This window comes from Excalfactoria chinensis, chromosome 16 (genome assembly GCF_039878825.1).
Source record: "Excalfactoria chinensis isolate bCotChi1 chromosome 16, bCotChi1.hap2, whole genome shotgun sequence".
Taxonomy (NCBI): domain Eukaryota; kingdom Metazoa; phylum Chordata; class Aves; order Galliformes; family Phasianidae; genus Excalfactoria; species Excalfactoria chinensis.
This window is the reverse complement of record NC_092840.1, coordinates 8,589,069-8,607,878: the sequence shown is the minus strand read 5'-3', so window position 1 is coordinate 8,607,878 and position 18,810 is coordinate 8,589,069. Positions and strand designations below refer to the sequence as shown.

General features: G+C 40.1%; 1 protein-coding gene across 3 annotated transcripts in view; it reads left to right on the top strand.

The window, feature by feature from the left end:
• TMEM132D (transmembrane protein 132D) overlaps positions 1-18,810 on the top strand; it is a 192,759-nt gene that overhangs the window by 130,148 nt on the left and 43,801 nt on the right. Inside the window, exon 1 of one of the 3 annotated variants that reach the window (XM_072350882.1) lies at positions 17,800-17,888. The exons of the other annotated variants lie outside the window; for them this stretch is intronic. The gene's annotated coding sequence lies outside the window, so the exon portion shown is untranslated. Of the gene's footprint in view, positions 1-17,799; positions 17,889-18,810 lie in introns of those variants that run through there. 3 annotated transcript variants of the gene reach the window in all.

Genomic DNA, 18,810 nt, shown 5'->3' with positions numbered 1-18,810 from the left:
GGTGGGAGAGGTGATGAGAGAACACCAGAGTGGCACCTTGAGAAGGAGCTGGTAGCATTGGTGTCCTCATGGCCCCAAAATCCCCCTATAGGATGGGATGGTCCTCAAAAAGAAATCACATTCCTTTTTCCTGTTCGGCATCAAAAAGCCTCTGAGAAACCTCTCCCCATTTGCTGGATGTTGAAAGAAGATAAATTGATGCGAGCAGTGTTTAAATACAGGCTGATGCTGCTCTAAAACATGGAAGATTTGGGATCAGCAACTTTGGTTTAGGCTGTAGCTTTGAGATGCACTTGGGGCATTTGACAAATAAGTCAACCCAAGAAAAACTGCTGTGGAAAACAAGCCTTAGTCCTGCTGCAGCAAATGTGAGCACTTTACCTTGTCATTGTATCCTTGAGGGTTGTGGAAGAAGGAGAAAACTGTCTGTTAATGGGCTCCAATTGGTTTTATTTAAAGCAAGATAGATCTCTGTGGTCAGGAAGCTGTTTTTGTTTTGTTGCTCCTTTTTGTGCTTGTCTGATTCTTTTTCCACATCAATTTTCTGCCTTTTGGTTGAAACTCAGGAGAGAAAGCCAAAGCGAGCATTTCACACCTTGCAAGTATAAACGGTTCATATTGCTGGAAAATCCCCAACGCTGAGCAAATGCAATTATTTATGTAAGAAGAGATCCACAGGAGCTGTACTACTATGTGACCACAATTCTTTATGGCTGCACAAATCACTTGCAGCTGCCCTCCTCTAAACTGCTCATAGGAGAAAGGATTGATTTTCAGAGTTTGCTGGGAAGAGCTGAAAATGAGTTTGTTAATAAAGATATCATTATTAGAGCTGTGAGCCATGGGCCTCTTGATACCTCTGAGCACACCTATAGGCAGACTATCAGCTTACTCAAGTAAGCTGAGTGTTTAAATGAAGAAAATGATGCCCTGCCCTTGTGTTCAGTATCAGCGCAAAAGGGCCCTGAGAGATCATCACAAGTTCTTCGAGGTATATTAAAAAATACTCTTCCAATTATCAATTGCCCTCACCAGAAAGCATGCTAAGAAATTAAAGGATTTACCATGGAATTTGGAACTCATAAAAATGTCTGACTTTTGTCTATTTATAAGTGTTTTTGTTGCTGTTGTTTTCTTATATTCTGCACTCAGGGAGTATTACATTGCTTAATTTTTAACCACGGCTAACTTCTCTGCAGCGAGCATCTCTGAATTTAGTGAAAAGTGCTGCCAAGGACATCTGAGTGCGACATAATGACCACAACTTTTCCATTGCTTTTATCTGTACAGCTTAGTAAGTGGGTAAAAAAGTCATTACTAGCATGCAAGAAAATTGTAGCTATATAATTAGTAGATGGATGTTTTAGATGGAAGAAGAAAACTATTCCAAATGATTGGATATATATATATATTTTCTCTTGAGAGTCTTTTATTTTTCTGCTTCTCAGTTGCTCTCTATATGGAAGCATTACCTGAGCTTCCAAAATGTGTGTATGTTTTGTATGTGGGAGGGGGGGGCGAGGGGTGTGTGTTTATTGCTGTTCCTAAGACAAAACCACAGTTTGGACAAGCAATAATATTAAATATTTCTCTGAGCATGTCTGCAAAGCACAGAAACTCTACTCCAACCTTACCTTGAGGAAAGTTAGTTGCTAACGTCTTTAGACTCATATTAAAGATAAAGGTGAGGTGAGGAGTGGAGGTGGGTAGTCAAGAAAAAACAAAGCATTTACCTGTAGTGAGCCCAAGAGTTCTGGAGGGTACAGGGCATGGAGAAGGTACATAGTCACCTATTAGCTTCATCCAGGTACACCTTTCTCTTGGGCATTGCTGAAGAATAGATTCAGGACATATGAAATTCATTTCCCAACTATATCAATAAATACACTTTTCTTTCTCTGTGTTTTTAAATGAACCGCGTTGAAAAATTGCACCAAAAAGAATCCCACATTTATGCCAGCAAAATGAGTAATTGCACTCTGAAATATCTCTTTAAGGGCACAGGTACCCATTTTGCAAATGTTAATGAGCCCATGCAAATGCTGGGTGTGAGGAAAAAAAATCGGCATCCTTTGAAAATTCATCCCTTCAGACCAGATTCTGTCCTTGAATATGCACACAGAATTCTCATTGACTTTGATAGGCTGTGCATGAATACATATCACAGAAGGATTTCAGCCTTGGAATTCCTTCTCTGCACCTTTCTGCTTAGCTCTAACGTTAAGTTTTTATTTTCTATTAGTATGTCTGAGTGGAATATTCCTGCATTGTTACCTTAGATAGAAACTTCCTTGAGTTGATTTAATGCTTTCTTTAAAGTTACTATTTTTGAAAATCATTTAAGTGAGATGCCTACCATGATACAATAAATCTTTTCTATTTTATTCACTGTGTATCTGGCAGATAGCTGATACAACGGCTTTAGAAATTGTGTCTCTGTATAGTTACAACTAAAAGGACATCGTGCTTTTTCCATACATAGAAATGAAGCACGTATAATCTGCCTAACATCTCTAATTTAAGGAGGAGCTCCATGCATTAATTTGGGCATCAACCTGTACCTTGGTAGATCACTGGATCTGCATATTGAATTCTACTCAGCTAGTAAGAACTAAGTGAATTCTCAAGTGAAGCTGGAGCCAGCTGGTGGACTAAAAGAGATTGATTTTTTTAAAGCATTGACTCCCACTGCTGTGATTCGATGTTACCCACTCCCTCCTGCAAGGCGTGAGATCTTGTTAGGCTTGCTCTGTTTGATGAACGTTTCGATCAACAACCGCTGCCCTACTACTGCCAGTGTAATGCCTTGCTCAAACCATCTTTTCTTCTTCGTAAGGTGGACAGATAAGGGAAATAGCCAGAACTCCCTTCTACTAAGGTTATAATGGGGTAACCAGAGACACTCCTTATGACAGAGTATATTGGCACGGCTTGTAAACTGTTTTGGTGTAAGCCTGTTCCTGATTATAGTATTAAGAAAGTAGATTACTAAAATGCATTCATTCTGATAAGTCAGTAAAAAAAAAAGAATAAAAAAAAACCTAAAAACCCATATTATACAGAAAATATGGTAATGCCTCATTTGTTTGCTGATGTCAGATTTTAGGGGATACCAGCAGTCATTACAAAACCTCAACTGGGAGTAATCAGTGTCTCACTCTCTATGGCAATTTTTGGAAACTAGTTTGTGATTGACTATTTAATGAAGCAGAAAGTAGAGTTAGGTTTGTATTATAGGATAATACTGAAATGAAATGAAATCTCATCCTCAAAAGGAAAAAAAAAAACCACCCTAACTTTGTAGCTAGTCCTCTCCTTCAGATGTCTTCATTTAAATGCAAATAGCAGCTTCATCCACAATGAAATAATAAAAAAAAAAAAAAATACCCTCTTTTTTCCCTTGGAAACAATAATGAGGATAAATTTAAGTCATTTCATTTTTGTAATAAGATAATCCTTTTCAATGCTCATGGTAATATTGTGATAAAAGTTGATTTAAAAATTATTATTTTTGGATAGAGCACGTATTTTTGGCTTTGTAATTCATAAAATGGAAGCAAGAATTCTGAACTCACTGTAACTCTGCCTAGATGCTGCCCTTGGTGTCAGTAAGTTCAAGAATCTGATTTGGATTCTACCGAACACAGCGAGCCGGTACCCCATAGTGCTATCTGCAACTAAATATTGGCCCAGACAGTCAGCTGGCTAATGTAAATAAATATAAATACAAATAAAATGCAATGTTGGAAAGGAAATAGAGCTTCTTAATAGTACTATATGAGTCTTCCTAATCACCTATGGGCATTCCATTGGCAGAGCACATGTGTACAGCAAGAGCAATGCAGCAATCAAAACATATCTTTATTATTATATCCTTTGTTTAGCAATAATCAAATTATTACTGTAACTATTCACAGATAAGAAAATACTATTTGATGCAGTGACTGAAAAAATGGGCTCCCAACTTATCACAGGTGATTGGCCAGTCTTTACTTGTTTGTTCTTGGCTGTTTATTTACTCTTTTTTTGGCCTATGCTAAGTTACATCCAGACTTTGTTTCACTTTGAATAAGTATTTCTAAGGATATTTCATGTTCATGTCGTTAAGTCTTGATGGCTTCTTCAGACACCATTGTTTGAGTTTTTTGTCACTCATTTTGAAGTCCCTGTAAGCACACCAGGACAATGAAACTTATGTCCAGGATGGTCGTTACAATACATAATGGATATAGATTGCCTGCATTTTGCTTTTCTTTCTTTTGCATATTTTTACATTGTTAGACCTTAATTATCACATTAAATACAATAGTTTCCCTTTATGAAGCCAGAAGGATTTTCTTTACAGTGAAAATGAGTGGTTCAATTACCCTCCTACTAATGGATAAAACGTAATTAACATTGTCTTGAGGCTAATTTTCATTTATGCTGACATTCTCCATAAGCTGAACATCATTCTCTGAAAAAGCCAATGTGTCACTTTTATTAGCCCAGTTTGCACTTTAACACCAGGAGAATTAATTCAAGATACATTAACGTACTTAACTTCAAATACGATGAAATGATCTGATGACAGAAGATAACTCTAACGTGTCCTTTATGAAGTCATGTATTTTGGTTGTGTGAGTGCTTGATAAATGTGAATGTATTTAGATGTGTGCACCTTGTGAAAAGAAATATGGCGTAAAAAGTGTTTCTAAGCCAGCCGCTGTTCATAAACTGGCCAAGGTTTGTATCCTTGACATGCTTCCACATGTCAGTAGTAGCCAGAAAACCATTTTTAGGTGGACGTTTTTCCATCAGCTATGTTTTCTTCAAAGGCCACGGCTTGCAATCATCTCTAAGATTTTATGTCCGAGAAATATTGATGATATTTCTTATGTTCTCATAGCAGAGCTACAGAATCATTTTTCAGGAAGTTTTAGGGCATATTTTAGTGCTTAAGAAGCAAAAATGCTTCAGAAATGTATGCAGTGTTCCAAATCTTAAATGGCTGTTGTATCCCTAAATGTTCATAAATACCTTGGCTACACTGATATGTATGAGATAACTGGGACTTCACTGCTTCTGCACTGGGATTTTACAGTCAGGTGCTTGTTAAGAAGTATTTCCCAACATTTAGTGTATATTATCCACTTTAATCCTAAAACTCCTAATTCTAGCACTATCCACAGCCCTTAACATCTCTTTTCCTTCTTTTACTTGGATTAGGGTTTAGAGACTGCTTCTTTCCTATGGAAAATGCCAGGATGTAAATACAAAGAACGGGTCTGTTGTGTTTCTGTTACAGATTCTTTCTAGCATCTCTTGTAATTGCTGCCACTATTGGCAGTGCTTCACCCACACCGAGTTAATTGTTGAACGTGTTTCACTGTAACAGTAGTACAGGATAATGAATCTCTCTTTGCCTTCAGTCATTCCATTCCCAAGAACACACTGCAAAAACAGCATGACGTAGCAGACCTCTGAAATCTTGATTGTTTCCTGAAACAATAATAAGCACGGTGAGGAGGAGAGACTGCAAGGTTGTTGTAGTTTTGCTTTGCCCTCTATTGGGAGCCCCTTTCTTTAGCAGTAACCTCTCCATGTAAGACTGTGACAGCAAGTGGGATGGGAGGCTGGAATACCAGGTGTGCAGGGGGAGATAAACTCAGATAGTACCGCATCACGACAGCAAAATATACTGCTTTGTATAGAAAAATGCACCTTTAAGAGGAACCCAGACATTTCTGCAATGAAAAGCTCAGCAACTTCAACTTCTGCCAGCGCTGCAGAAGCAAGAATGAGGAGTGTAAGGCAGGTTACCCAGCAGTCCCCTTTCCAGCCCTCTGCTTTTGCAGGGCTTACTGTCCCCACTGCAGGAATGATTCTTGCTGTATGGAAAATCAGTCACCTTGAGCCTTGGCATTCTTTGAGATACCCAAGACCAGGGTTTGGCATTAGTATTTCATATTTCACATGGGTGAAAGTTGGTCATTATTTCAGTGTGTGATCTTAGAATGTACTTTTGGTCTTAGCATTTAGGAATAGTTGGATGTTTGAGTGCTTCTGCCCTTTCTATGTGGTCCCTGCCATAGTTAGGGACAGCTTCTTCAGTGGCTTGGCACTGGTAGGCAGAGCCAGATTCATTCTGTTATTTCAATGTTGGTTTGAAAATATGGCTTGCTCAGTGTTGAATGGATCGTGGAAGTTCTGGCAAAAAGAACAATAGCCACTAGGAATGTAGCACAGACACAACACAGCCACTTTATTTCAGCATAGTTTGAGTAGTTCTAGCTGTGTACTGAGAACGTGATTTACTGAATCTTGAAAAAGGAAAACCACATAAATCCAGAGATAAGACACAAAGCAAGAGATTTCTTTTCCCCTTCTTTTCTGCATTTGAATGTAGTTAGAGAAAGAAACATGTTCAAAAAAATCCAATCATGATGGCATTAACTATATATATATATATGTTAGTCACAAGGTTGTTAGAAGCTTGGCTGATAAAGTTAAAATGAAAAGACGCTTTTCTTCCTGTAGTGCAAAAGCTGGCCCTGTGTACAGCTTGTGTTAAAAAACATTTTCAAAAGACCCATTGGCCAGTCAGGATCTAATCTCAGCAGGAATTCTCAACCCACCTGCCCCTTATTGCTCTCATTAAATCAGTATGCCCAGCCTGAGTGTGTTTAAAGGTCTGTCAGCACTTCCATTTAATAACCATCACATGAAACACGTTGGCCTCTTTCTTTCTATTGCACAGAGGTTATCAGTACGCTGTGGACATTATCGTATTTTGCAGAGTATTTAAGGAACAACAGGATTTAAATTTGATTCAACAGTTTTGTCTGAGATGCTGGATTAGCATTTCAAATACTTTTTGTGCTAACTGCTTGAGTAAGCCTTAATTATTTAAAAGTAAAACGCTTCAGAAAGAGGTGACGTCTCTAACAGTCACAAATAAAAAAACAACATCAGTGCTGCAAGTTAACCACAACAATTTGCTGTCTATAGGGTCCATTATGGTGATCAGAGATAGCTTAACTATGGTCTTCCTTTCTCTTCTAGCAACTGTACGGAGGGTGTTAGTTTGAGACATCTCATTTACACTGAAGCTTGAATACAAGAGGTAGTTTAGAATGTCTAGGTTACATGGGAACCAAAACCATCCATTTGACTGTAACTTGAATGCAATAAAATGCTCTTGGCAGTGTGAACAGCAAAGGGTGGATGAAGTCTTGGATCTAAGTATCATTCTAGTCAAGATCAAATTCTATTCATTTCTTTCCCCCTGTGTATCTTCCTCTTGTCTTCAGTGCCTTTTCTCTTGCTTACTCTGTGTTTCTGCTTTGGCTTTGTAAGTGCAGTTTCAATCATGAGCCAAAGGCTGTGGGAATAAAACTAAAGCCAGGAGCTTTAGTGCCATATTGCCTCCAGTCCTAATCACCTTTCTGCCAAGCAGCAGGCTAGCATTGGCATCTCTGTATTTCAAACCTGAAGTTGCACTTTTCACAGTATTTTGGCTACTATGAATTGTTCAGTGAGAAGAGAAAAGGATGTCATGGGCTGTACTGTTGAACTCTATTCATCCTAATGCAGTTTCTGAGCAAATCCCTCCATGCCATGTAAGTAGAGCATTAAGGGAAACAGCACTCAAGATGATGCCGTCAGATGTGCTTTAATACCACAATCATTTATTATGTTCATGTTGTATCTTTCATAATAATCACGAATTTGAAAGCAAACATTTATGTAACATAAACCTAGCTTAAGACAGACTTTAGAGTTTAGAAAGCTTCAAATGATGTCCAGAATCCCTCACAGGTGCTTAAAAAGCTTAAATTCTCAGTAAAGGGGTTTTTTTTCCCCTTTCTTTTTTTTTCCCAATGAAATCTGTTCCTTTTCTTCCATTTCACCCAGGCGGGTGACTGTATTTCCCTGAGGTGGCTGAGAGAGGGATATTTTTATGACTTGAAACTTCGCTCTTCGACCTCTCTTAAAACCTGGAGGAAAAACCCCAAGAGCCCAACAGCCTTCAGGCTCATGTCTAGCAGAATGTCTGAGTGGTGGCAGCTTTGCTTTAATAGGCTGTGTCTGCTGAAGGCTTTAATAGTGCTCTATCTGCTCGGCATTGCCTTCATTGCTACCAGATGGACTTTCCCAGTGCCTCAGATGGCTGGAGCCTTTTATAATACAGATTAAATTTGCCCAGAAGGAGGCAAATATGAAAGGAGTTGCCTAATACCACTACAGGGATGTGTCTTTCACACTTTGATTTCCTCTTTCGGTGCACATTGGAGCCATAATTGTTTCTTTGTTTCTGTGGCTTCAAATTGACCCCTGAAGTTGGTACATTTCTCACTACCCAGAACCACGATCTGTTGCCTCACTAAGGTGTTTTCACTGCTGAGGGCAGATGATGGGAGCAGCTGGATATCAGAGTAAGACGCAGCACTGGGCATTAGGGGAGCTCAGGCTAAATGATCAAGCTCCTGTTGAAATAAGTTTGATACTGGAGGTTCAGGACAGAAAACATTATTGTCCCTTGTTAGTATTATGTGGTAATCCAAGTCTTCTTCCCAGATATTGGTAGATGTGTAGCAGATGACTTCTGAGACTGAGCTATGTGTGGCATAAATCTGTTGATGCTTATAGTAGAGAACATGGCTGCAGGTTTTGGTTTGGAAGCTTTCCTGTTTGGCATCAATTTTGTTGATTATTTTAGCAATCCTTGCACACATTCCTTAGCCAGTTTAGGAAATAACTGGAAGCAAATTTTACCTTAGAATACACTGTAATTGCAGAGTACTAAGCCCAATTTATTAGCTATATTCATAATTCATATTCTTATTTTGGCAAGGGCATAGTGTGTTTGGGGTTCAAAAAGAAGCTGTGCAAAGTTAAAAAATAATGTTCTTCTTCCAACTCCCATCTGACTTCCTTGGGCTTCAGCAACATTCTTCTGATGTTAGAAAGAAGTGAAGACAGACATTTTTACCATGTCAAATGCTTGAACTCTGTTGCTGAAAGAATATGTCACCATGAAGCTATTTTGACAATTAGCACCCCCCTGCCTCTTCCATATCAAGTCTCATTCAGTTGAATGGCAACGGATTATATTTTGTATAATGAGGCATGATCCATCCCAAGTATTTAGCATAATGAAAGAACAATAAATCTTTCTGGAGGTGTCAGCACAAGAGTTGGATGCTTTACATTCGCTAAATAAACTGTGCCTCATTATATTCAGGAGTTTGTGTGAAATCAGGAGGCAGGAATTGTCTTATTGTGTCTCCAGACAATAAGTGGTTGATAATTATTTTAAAGCATTGGTGTGAATAAGTTGTAATTCATTTGTACCTCCCTTTTGTCTGCCGTTGAAGAAGACTTGAGAAATATCCATGCTTGTAAGCACTGCTATGTGCCTGGCACTGACAAATGTATCAAACACTAGCATGACTTTATCTAGAAAGCAGATTTTGATAGCTTGGTAAGATTCAAGTCATAGGATAATTCAGTGCAAACTGCAAATCTTAATGCTATTGACAAAAGAGGGAGCACAAATAGGCAGCACTTTCTATAAATCCCAAGCCTGTAAGTAGCTTTCTTTTCACAGGTTTGTAGTAAATGTCCTTGAAAGCTATCTGGATGGAGAACAGATTGACAGGTTGCTTTTTCAGATTCCTTGCATCCATGTTTGCCCTGAAATCATGTTGTAGAAGACCTACTCTATAATGGAATGTAAACCTGTGTGGAGTAGAAACTTCTCTGAGTCAGATTCCCTTGCAGTCTTAACAGGCGAACTTCTCTGTAATAACTAGGGTCACTTGTTTTCAAGCAAACATGCGAGTTTTTTTTTCTTTAAAACATGTTAAAAAAAGCAGCATATATTTAAACAACAAAAACAAAAGCCAAAATACCAGGGCATTTAAAGTTATTGTCAAAGAGAGTAGCAGTTGTTTCTGTTGTCAAATAGTGAATCTCTGCACAGGGCTGCTCTCTGAAGTTTCCAAGTTACTTTTAGCAGAGTTCAATCCCAGCAGTCACACACCTGCGGCATTGTAGGAACTGAACTGATATTTTGGCAGATGGGAAAATCTGGGGATGTAAATACTGGTATTAATCATTCTGTCAGATTTGAAATTGATTCTTGTGCATTTTCTGCTTACTCTGTGATAGTAGAAAAGTTTTCTTTAGATGCATGTTTCTGAACCAGAACAAAATCAGAATAAAACTAGTGAGAGTATAATGTGTACATCATCTGCAGTAGCTGTGATCAAAGGCAGAACTTCTCCATATGCCACTGAGAAGCATCATGGCACTGATCAATAGCTGGCTAGAACCTCATGAGATTTGAACAGGCAGGGTGATGACAAGTGTATAGAAATTGATTGTCTGGCTTCATATTTTTAAGCTTTTACCAAGGGTGTTCTTGCCTTTTTCTTCTTCAAATGCTTTAATTCTTCATTGGTCATCGTTTACTTAGAGCTTCCAGGTGGGGTTCAATTGGCACCTCTTACTCATATGCAACTATGGTAACAAGGCAGAATTAAAATCTGTGGTCTTCCAATACACATTTTGCCTAGGGTTAATAATGACCCCAAAGTTGGCAGCACTTAATATCCCCAAGCAATTACAGAAGGACTGAAAGGAAAATGAAGGAAGATGAATGATAGCTCTGGACATCAGAAACCATCTAGAAAAGAAAGCGAGTCCTCCTGTGAAACATGGTCAGCAATCTACATACCATCCCTTCCTGTCCAGTGGCTCAGCCCTCATCAGACCCAAAGCTGAGCCATTCCAGCTCAGTCAGCAGAAAACCAGTGCAAAAAAGTTCACTTTACTCTCTGCCAGTACAGCAGGGACAATTGCTCTGCACAGGGGCTGGGAACTAGGATAGAGACAGGGCTTTGGTTGTAATCCTTTTCATTCCTCAGGGAAGATTTATATTTGTATTTCACAGTAATGTAAAATTCAGATCCTCCTAACTGCTGCAGGAGAAAGTGCTCCGAGGCCTCAGCTCTGCCTGCTTGCTGTCCTTCATCCCTGGTCTGTGCTTCTCCCTTTCGTAGGAAGGATCTCAGATTTGTGGCTCCTTGTCACAAAGGTCATGGAAATGGTTTTGTGAGGTCCATGACATTTGCAGGGAGCTGAAGCTCAGCTCCAGCACTCTTCATGGCAGCTTTCAGAGATGTCCAATAAGGACATTAAAGATACTGCAGTCAGGTTGTCACCTGGATGTGATACGGCATTCTGGTAGAGTGCCTCTAGTATTAGAAGACTGTAAATGCTTTGACCCTCTGACTTAATTAGAAGTAGTTTATATTGGTTCATTGTAAAAGAGCTCCTGATGCCATTCCTTACTTTCACTGTGGTCTGGGTGGGTAGCTTTTGTCTGTTTGTAGCCTTTAGCAACCATAAATACTACTGAACCTGCATGAAGTCTCTACACACCACCCACACATAGCCTGGAAAGGACCAGGTGATAATGTGAATACAGATTAAATTTCATTTTGAGTATTACTTTTCTGATTGCAATTTCGCGTCCTCCCGATGAAGTGGTCTGTGTTTTGTTTGCATTATCAATGGGAATGCTTTGAAAATTGCTCTGGTGCTCAGGAGAGCAGGAGGAAAACATTGCTTTACGGTAAGCATTTTGAAAGAATGTTTACACCCAGAGCATCAAATTAATTTCCCTAAAGTGCAGACTAAGCTGAGCTGATCAAAAACCAAAAATGATCATTGGTTTTGCACATATTTGAATACAAATAATTTAGTTTCACATAGTCTGCAGCAGCTCATGATTATTTCCATGTTTCCTCAAGCACAAAATAATTATTTTTTAGGCTCCGTTCTCTTGGTTTCATTAACCACAGAATAGGCTGTGGCATCCCTTTCTCTGGGATTCATCTGTGTTCAGAGGCAGCTTAGTGACCATCAGAATCAGGGCATAGCCGAGACCTCATGCTTCTGAGCACAACTGAGCTTCAAGCAGTGGTGGTAGAGCTGCAGTACATCATCCGTCTTTCCTCTCAGGTATGTGTGGCTGGAGCATCTCTGCCATGTCTTCTTTTGTTGTCATATAGCAGATCTTCTTCACTCAGGACTCAGTTCAGATCCTTATTCTTGGTCTATTGGGCCTGGGAGCACTGTGGGATGTGCTTGGCCATCAGATGAAAGGAGATCTCTGGGTCATCCCACAGGATGTTCCAGCTGTGATGGTGTTGGGGGACAGAAGTGCTTGATGCAGACTGACAGGGCAAAATAAAGGAGTCCCTGAGGAATCCCTAATACATAAAAAGGGCATGGATCTTAAAAATGCAAAACAACATCTATGTGTCACAATGTGATGGTTTGGAAAGCAGTGCTGGGACTCCACATTTCACATATTGTGCTTCACCTTTTATCCTAACAATGATTTCAAGGCAATTTCTAAGTACTGTTAATATTGTCTCTCAGTAGACAAATGCAAATCTAATTTCAAGGAAGTTAAAGTAGAAAAGTTGACATTTTCAAAGCAAAGATCAAATTGTGATGTGAATGGTTAAGTATGACAACCATGTCCAGACTCTGAATTGCAAGGAGCCTGATCACTGCAAATGCTCAGCACACAGTTCCCAGACAGCTTGCTTGTATTGAAGTTTAATAGAGTAAAACCACTTAATTAAAAGTTTGTAAATATGGATTTAAGTGAGTAATGGCACAAGGGTTGTGTTTTGGCCTCATAAGAGGTGGCCAACAGTCTTGCATCAAATGTGGTGCTGCTAGAGCCAGGTCACAGCATTTTTGGTAGATGATGATGTAGAATAAAGAAGCCTCATATGGAATCTTTTCTCATTGTTATAAAACAGCAGAATTTAAGGTCTGAGCATTACAGTTTAATGTGAGAAGAATATCTAAACAGAGGGTTGACAGTGTTAACAAAGGTAATATTAGATTTGAATGAGAAACTTTGTACGGTTAATTAAAAATCAAAGACACAGTTATAATAGAAGTAATTATCCAAGAGTATTAAATCAGTGGCAAGTCCGAGCCCATAAAAGAATTAATCAGCAATAATTTAATATTTTATATTGAGGGCTTATATTTTCTGGTAGTACCAAAATCCATTTCGCTAATACAGTTCTTCAAATCTATCTGTGAAAGTCTGAAAGCTGGACAATAGATGGACAGCTCTGTGGGAAGAAGTTTTAACTTTGCTTTTTAAACTACAGTTACAGCAGAGTACCGTTCCTATCAGGAGAATTACACAGGCTAAGGCTAAAAATATTTCTGATCCAGTTCCTTGGGTCTGACAGTGACTGATAGCAAATTCCATTGTGATAATGTAAGAGCAAGGAAAGCTGCTTTCAAGGCTATGTACCTCAGCATGTTTGTGATCCAGAAGTGTGATCTGTTCTATTATTGCGTGATTTCTTCTAATTGCTCTTTAAATTGCAGTTGAAGTCAATCTATGCAAACATTCCTGTTCTCTGAAGCATGATTTAGCTGTTATGTGAACAAACATCTTCTGTTTGTTTTGAGGTCTGCCACCTGATAGCTTTCCTCTTCTTTCCTCTTCTTTTCTTCTTTGTGATGTGGTGAATCTAAGACTTTCTGTTCCCCATCTTCAGACCAGTGACCATCCCATGGATTTCTCTCAGCCTCTCTCATTCATCTTCATTTTGTACCTGGCTCTTTTGGGGCCCTTCTCAATTGTTCTAGATGTGAAGAGCAAAAAAAAACTTAAAGCATGTTAGAAAAGAAAAGCAAAAAAAAGGTAATCTGCTTTTCGTGGAGAGGAAATTCTAATACAGAAAGCAGAAGGGCATAGAAGTAGCATTGATTGATGGGGAGATTGTGGTTACCATTTACCCACTGATAAATTATCAGCTCAGCCTAGTAAATTCTGCTCTAACCAGATCTTACTGAAGTCAGTGCAAGCCATCGCAATAACTTTGATTCTTGAAAACAACCTTTTGTTGAGCAAAACTGTTTTTTTATTGGCATAGGTTAGAAGTTGTGTGCAGTTATAGCTGCAGGGCCTCCAACTCCTCATAGATTTTGAACCAACAGGAGAACCTAAGCAAATAAAAGCCAGATTGTATCAGTCCCATGTGTCTGGCAGCACCTTGAAGAAGAACCAAGCTTTTATTGCTGTCATCTAGAGATTTTCTTCTCTTTTTTTTTAACCCAATAAATAATCTTGTCACAAACCAGAGCTGAGCCTACTGCAGCCATTTATCAACTTGCCTCCTGTGGGAGCAAATGTCTTCAGGCAGTCTGTATGGCTGGTAACAGGGTGATAAACGGGCACACCAGGCACAATGTTGGCATCTGGCATGGTTATATATCAGATCAAGTGCTTTATAAACTCTCCATGTAAGGCTTTGTGGCTTCCCTTCCCTTCCTAAATGTAAGCTCACCTCTGAACACACTGGAAGAAAACAATAATTCCTGAAAGTTTTTTTACTTAATTTGCAAAAATGGTGAGGACCTTGAGGTGCTTTTAGCTGCATTTAATTAAAGTTGCACTTGATCATATTGCATCAATATCATCTTAGTTATCAGCTAATTTTTGCTTTGAAGTCATGAGATACACTGTGGGTCCCACTCCTTTCCATATGTCTGACCTTGGAAACAGCTTTCTGCGCAGTCACTGAGCACTGCAGATAATAGTATTAATTATTATTGTGTTACAGACTGGAACTGTTCTGGTTCACAACTTCATGATCATGAGAGTCACTAGTGGTTAATATGTGATTGTTTCTCAGATTTTAAATAAGAGGAAGCGGAAGGAAACTCTTTCACAACATCAGAAGAATTATTGGATAGAGATCTCTGTATCCATAAGATTAGGAAAATACTTCAAATGTCCTGGTTACAGAATATGTAATTTAATGTCAAGTCCAGAGTGTATTTCCTTGAGGACATTGGATTGACGTTAACATAAGTTCTTTACCAATCATTCCAGGCAGATTAGACTTCAAACAATTGTTGCAGAACATACAACAGAGTCTTAAAGTCATTGAATCTGTGGCATGCATGTTCCCCAGGATATTATTACAAGACTCTTCATGTCTTTTTCCTAATGGCTTTTTGGATCCTCTGCTTTCAGCCTGCCACAACCAGCATTACAAGTGTCCAACCACTCTCTTTTTCTCTGTTATTAATATCTTTTTTTTCCATTGTAAAACGTTTCTGATCATTCTTCTGTCTGTCTAATTGCTTCTTAAGTTTATTGCTTTGCTGTGGTGCTTTTGGGGATTTTATTTCCCAACTGGTATTACTTTTTAACCACTCATGTAAATCTGTATCAGTTCAGACTCATGCAGAAAAACAATTTGTCACAAATCTGCATCGGCTAAATCATCAAAGCAGAGCTTGTGGGCTCACTCCTTTCTTTCTCCTCTTTCTTCACCAAATCTAAAAATATTCTGTCTTCATTCAGTTCTTACAGTACCCTGTGCTACAGTCTCCATGTATTGCTGGGGAAATAAATGTGTGGGTCAGTTTCTTGGCACATCTGCAGGATCAGCAAAGCTGTCCCCAGTTATACCTACAGAGGATCTGGCAGTAGTTGTTGTCACAAGCTAATCACTCTCAAGCTGCAGAGCCACTAAAATCCAGGCATCAAAACATCTTCATGGGCATGGGGCTTGCAACTTGTCTTTTTGGGGTAATAAGATTTTGGTTTCTGTGCCATATCATGTATGTATGTCTCCAAATTTCCTGACCAAAACCAAATAGGTAGAGATGGAATTTTGGGTCAGGACCTGTAGCCTGAAAGATGTCATCCGTGGTGTTCTCTGTTCTGGAAGTTCCTGAGGGCAGATGAAGGACACTATAACTGATGACAGTGAAGCTAGAATTTGCAGTCCAGTAGACTAACCAGTATCACCAGTGTTGCTTATCTGGGGATACCAGTGGCTGGGTGCAGTGGTGGGAGGCACAGTGCACCTCAACTGTGTGATGATGGTGCTACTCCAGAGATAAACATCACTCACCTACTTCTATTCCTAGAGGTGTCAGGGCCCTTCTCAATATATGGCGCAAGGAATGCATGAGTTCACCCACAGCAGCATGAGGGTCTGTCCTCTGTCTTGCCCAAGCAGAGACCAGTGTCCTTATTTGGTCTCTGCCATGAATTTTTTTCTAAGGACATACTGCGACCCAAATTCTGCCCCTGGGCACCATGATGTCCTCACGAAGGTCATGGTCACATGTCCCAGAGCAGACTTTGGCCCCATTTGCCATATGGGAGCTGGAACATTATATGTATATTTTTTTTTTCTGAATGTCCCTATTGTTTATTTTTGTGTTTCTGCTAAAAGTTCAAATGAAGAGCTAATTACTGACCCAGCAGAGCTGGCTGGCTGCAGGCATCTCTGCTGTGAGTCTGCTCATGAATGAATTTTTGGTTTAGAGGCAGGTTTCCAAGGCCCCTATGGTGGTTCCAATTTAGCTCTGTTTGTTTATTACTTGACATTCCTAAAAATGAATGTACTATTAAAACTACAAAGCCCATCTGCAAGGAAGCATCAAAATAGGTAACCTAGTCACTTCTCTGCAGGGTGACCGGGACAGCAGGAATTCTCTTGCTCCTCACAAACTTATTTCCTCTCTGAGAAGTAATCTGTAAACACAGAGGGAACAGAATCTATGTATGCATTTATAAACACCACATGTGCACCTTGATTTATTTGTTTTGGTGGCAGATCTTGCTTGGCTTCACAGAGTTAAATGGTCAAAGACGAGAGGAACAACCATGCTTTAGAGACTTGAAACTTTCGATAGTCACTATGTCAGAGATGAGTTTTAAAGAGCACAGTAATGTAAGTAGCTCTGCAGGTGTCCTGAGTAAAAACATGGATGTGCAGGTGAAAGAGGTGACTGGTTGGTATTAAAAGCTGGGAAAATTGCAAGAACATAATAGAGCAGCTGGGTGGGATGTGGCAAAAGCATCACCTTTGAGCTAAAAATAAGGCACTTGTCTTGTGCGCCTACATTATGTAGCTCCTTGAAACACCAGGTACATAGATGCTGCATGTTGAGCTTTGGGCAGTGCTGGGAAAAGCATCACAGAGAAAGGGGGTCCTGTGTGGATATTCATCATCATGACAGCCGCATCAGTGTGGTTGCTGATACCTCTGCCCACGTGAGTGCAGATTCAAGAGGGTCACTGTAAACATGAGGCTAACAGAGGACGTGTGAGTCACCAAGACAAACTCATGGCAGTAGCCTGGTATGTGAAAATAATTAGATGTCTCCCAGCAGGGCTTGAAAACACAAAGAAAACTGCATAAAGCACTGACAGACGGACCTCAGCAGATGCATCATCCCACATTACAAGATGATATTGAAGTTGTTTTCAGGTGTGAATTCGTTTGTTGATAAAACAGCAGAAAAATCTAAGCACACTCAGAAAATAAAACATCAGATCTCCTTTTGTTCCATCTGGTTTGCCCATCTCAGAGAGCTCTGATGGGCCTGATTCCCACAAGGCCTATGTTTGGGGAGGCTTTCTGCAGAAACCTTGCTCTGCTGTTCATGATATACCCATCACTTACATCTCTGTGATAAACACTTAGAAATATTTTTTTTCTGAGAGAAATATTTTGACTTAACTGCTGGGATTGTTGACTCACCTGTACCTGGAGTATCAATATTTCTAGTTGGGAGCTAGCAAATGTGGTTATGTGGGAGGAAGAGAACAGACAGCAGTGTAGTGGAAATGCTAAGACCTGAAGCACTGATGGAGCACCTGGTGGGAAGGCGGGGCCAACCCAGGGGAGCTCAGGTGAAAGCAATGCACTTGAGTGTTCAGAAGGGGTGCAGCCAGGATCCAGCTCTTCCCAGCCCTCATTTAAGGGATGGCAGTGGAGGTGAGGGGATCTTCTTGGAGATCCTTGCCTACCTGAGGCCTTCTGAAAGTAAGTAGGTATTTTTCCTTTGTTTCTGAATCCTTGTCTTCTGCATTTGGGCTTGTTCTCATTTGCTGTAGTCTAGGATTGTGCCACTCTGCTTAGATTGCTCTGCTTTTCATCACATTACAGCATGTGAGCAGGGAGGTTTTACTGCTGAAACTACAGCTGCAGTTCTCTGCTGTGCCACTGCAGCTGCCTGTGCCATATTGCACGTTTGCAATTTCCTGTGTCCTTTATTAAGTTCAAGTGGAACAGTAGTTTTCCCCTATTTTCCTTAAGAACAGAACCTTACCTGTAGAAGCTGCATGGGAGATTGCCTCCTTCCCTCTCCCTTCCCCCTGTTGGATTCCTCTGATTCTTTCCCATTTCCCATCTCCTACAATTCCTGGCCTCACCTCCCCTTTGTTTGTCTTTTCATGGCTGCAGCAGGGAGTACTCAGTAGCCCAGGGCCCTGCCCCTGTTTGGGGACAGCCACATTGGAGGGACCAAGGGAAGGACGTAATTATTGTCACTGCATAGCTCTGGAAAGAAGAGAGTGACAAAAAAGGAGCTGTCAGGCTTGTCTGCTGGATATGTCCACATCACAATGGTTGCTGTAATCTGTTTCTTGTTGGCCATTCCCCAAGGAGCTGAATGGCAGATGGTAGCAGGGTTCTCTGGCCGTGGCCTTTCGTGTTCCCTTTAACCCACCAGGTGCGTGTGGGTTAGTGCTGCATGGGAGAGGGAAAGTGTTGATGTGCATCTCAAAATCCAGCTCAGGAATGACAACAGCAAGTGAGGGAAGAAAGAGAAGAAAAAGGTGTATTAGACAAGGGCTGTGATTAGTTTGGGGATTTTTAATGCTTCCCTCCATGAAGGCAAAGCTCTCTCAGTCAGTTTGACTCCAGTTATTCTGGCTCTGCTACACACTGCACCAAATATTTACTC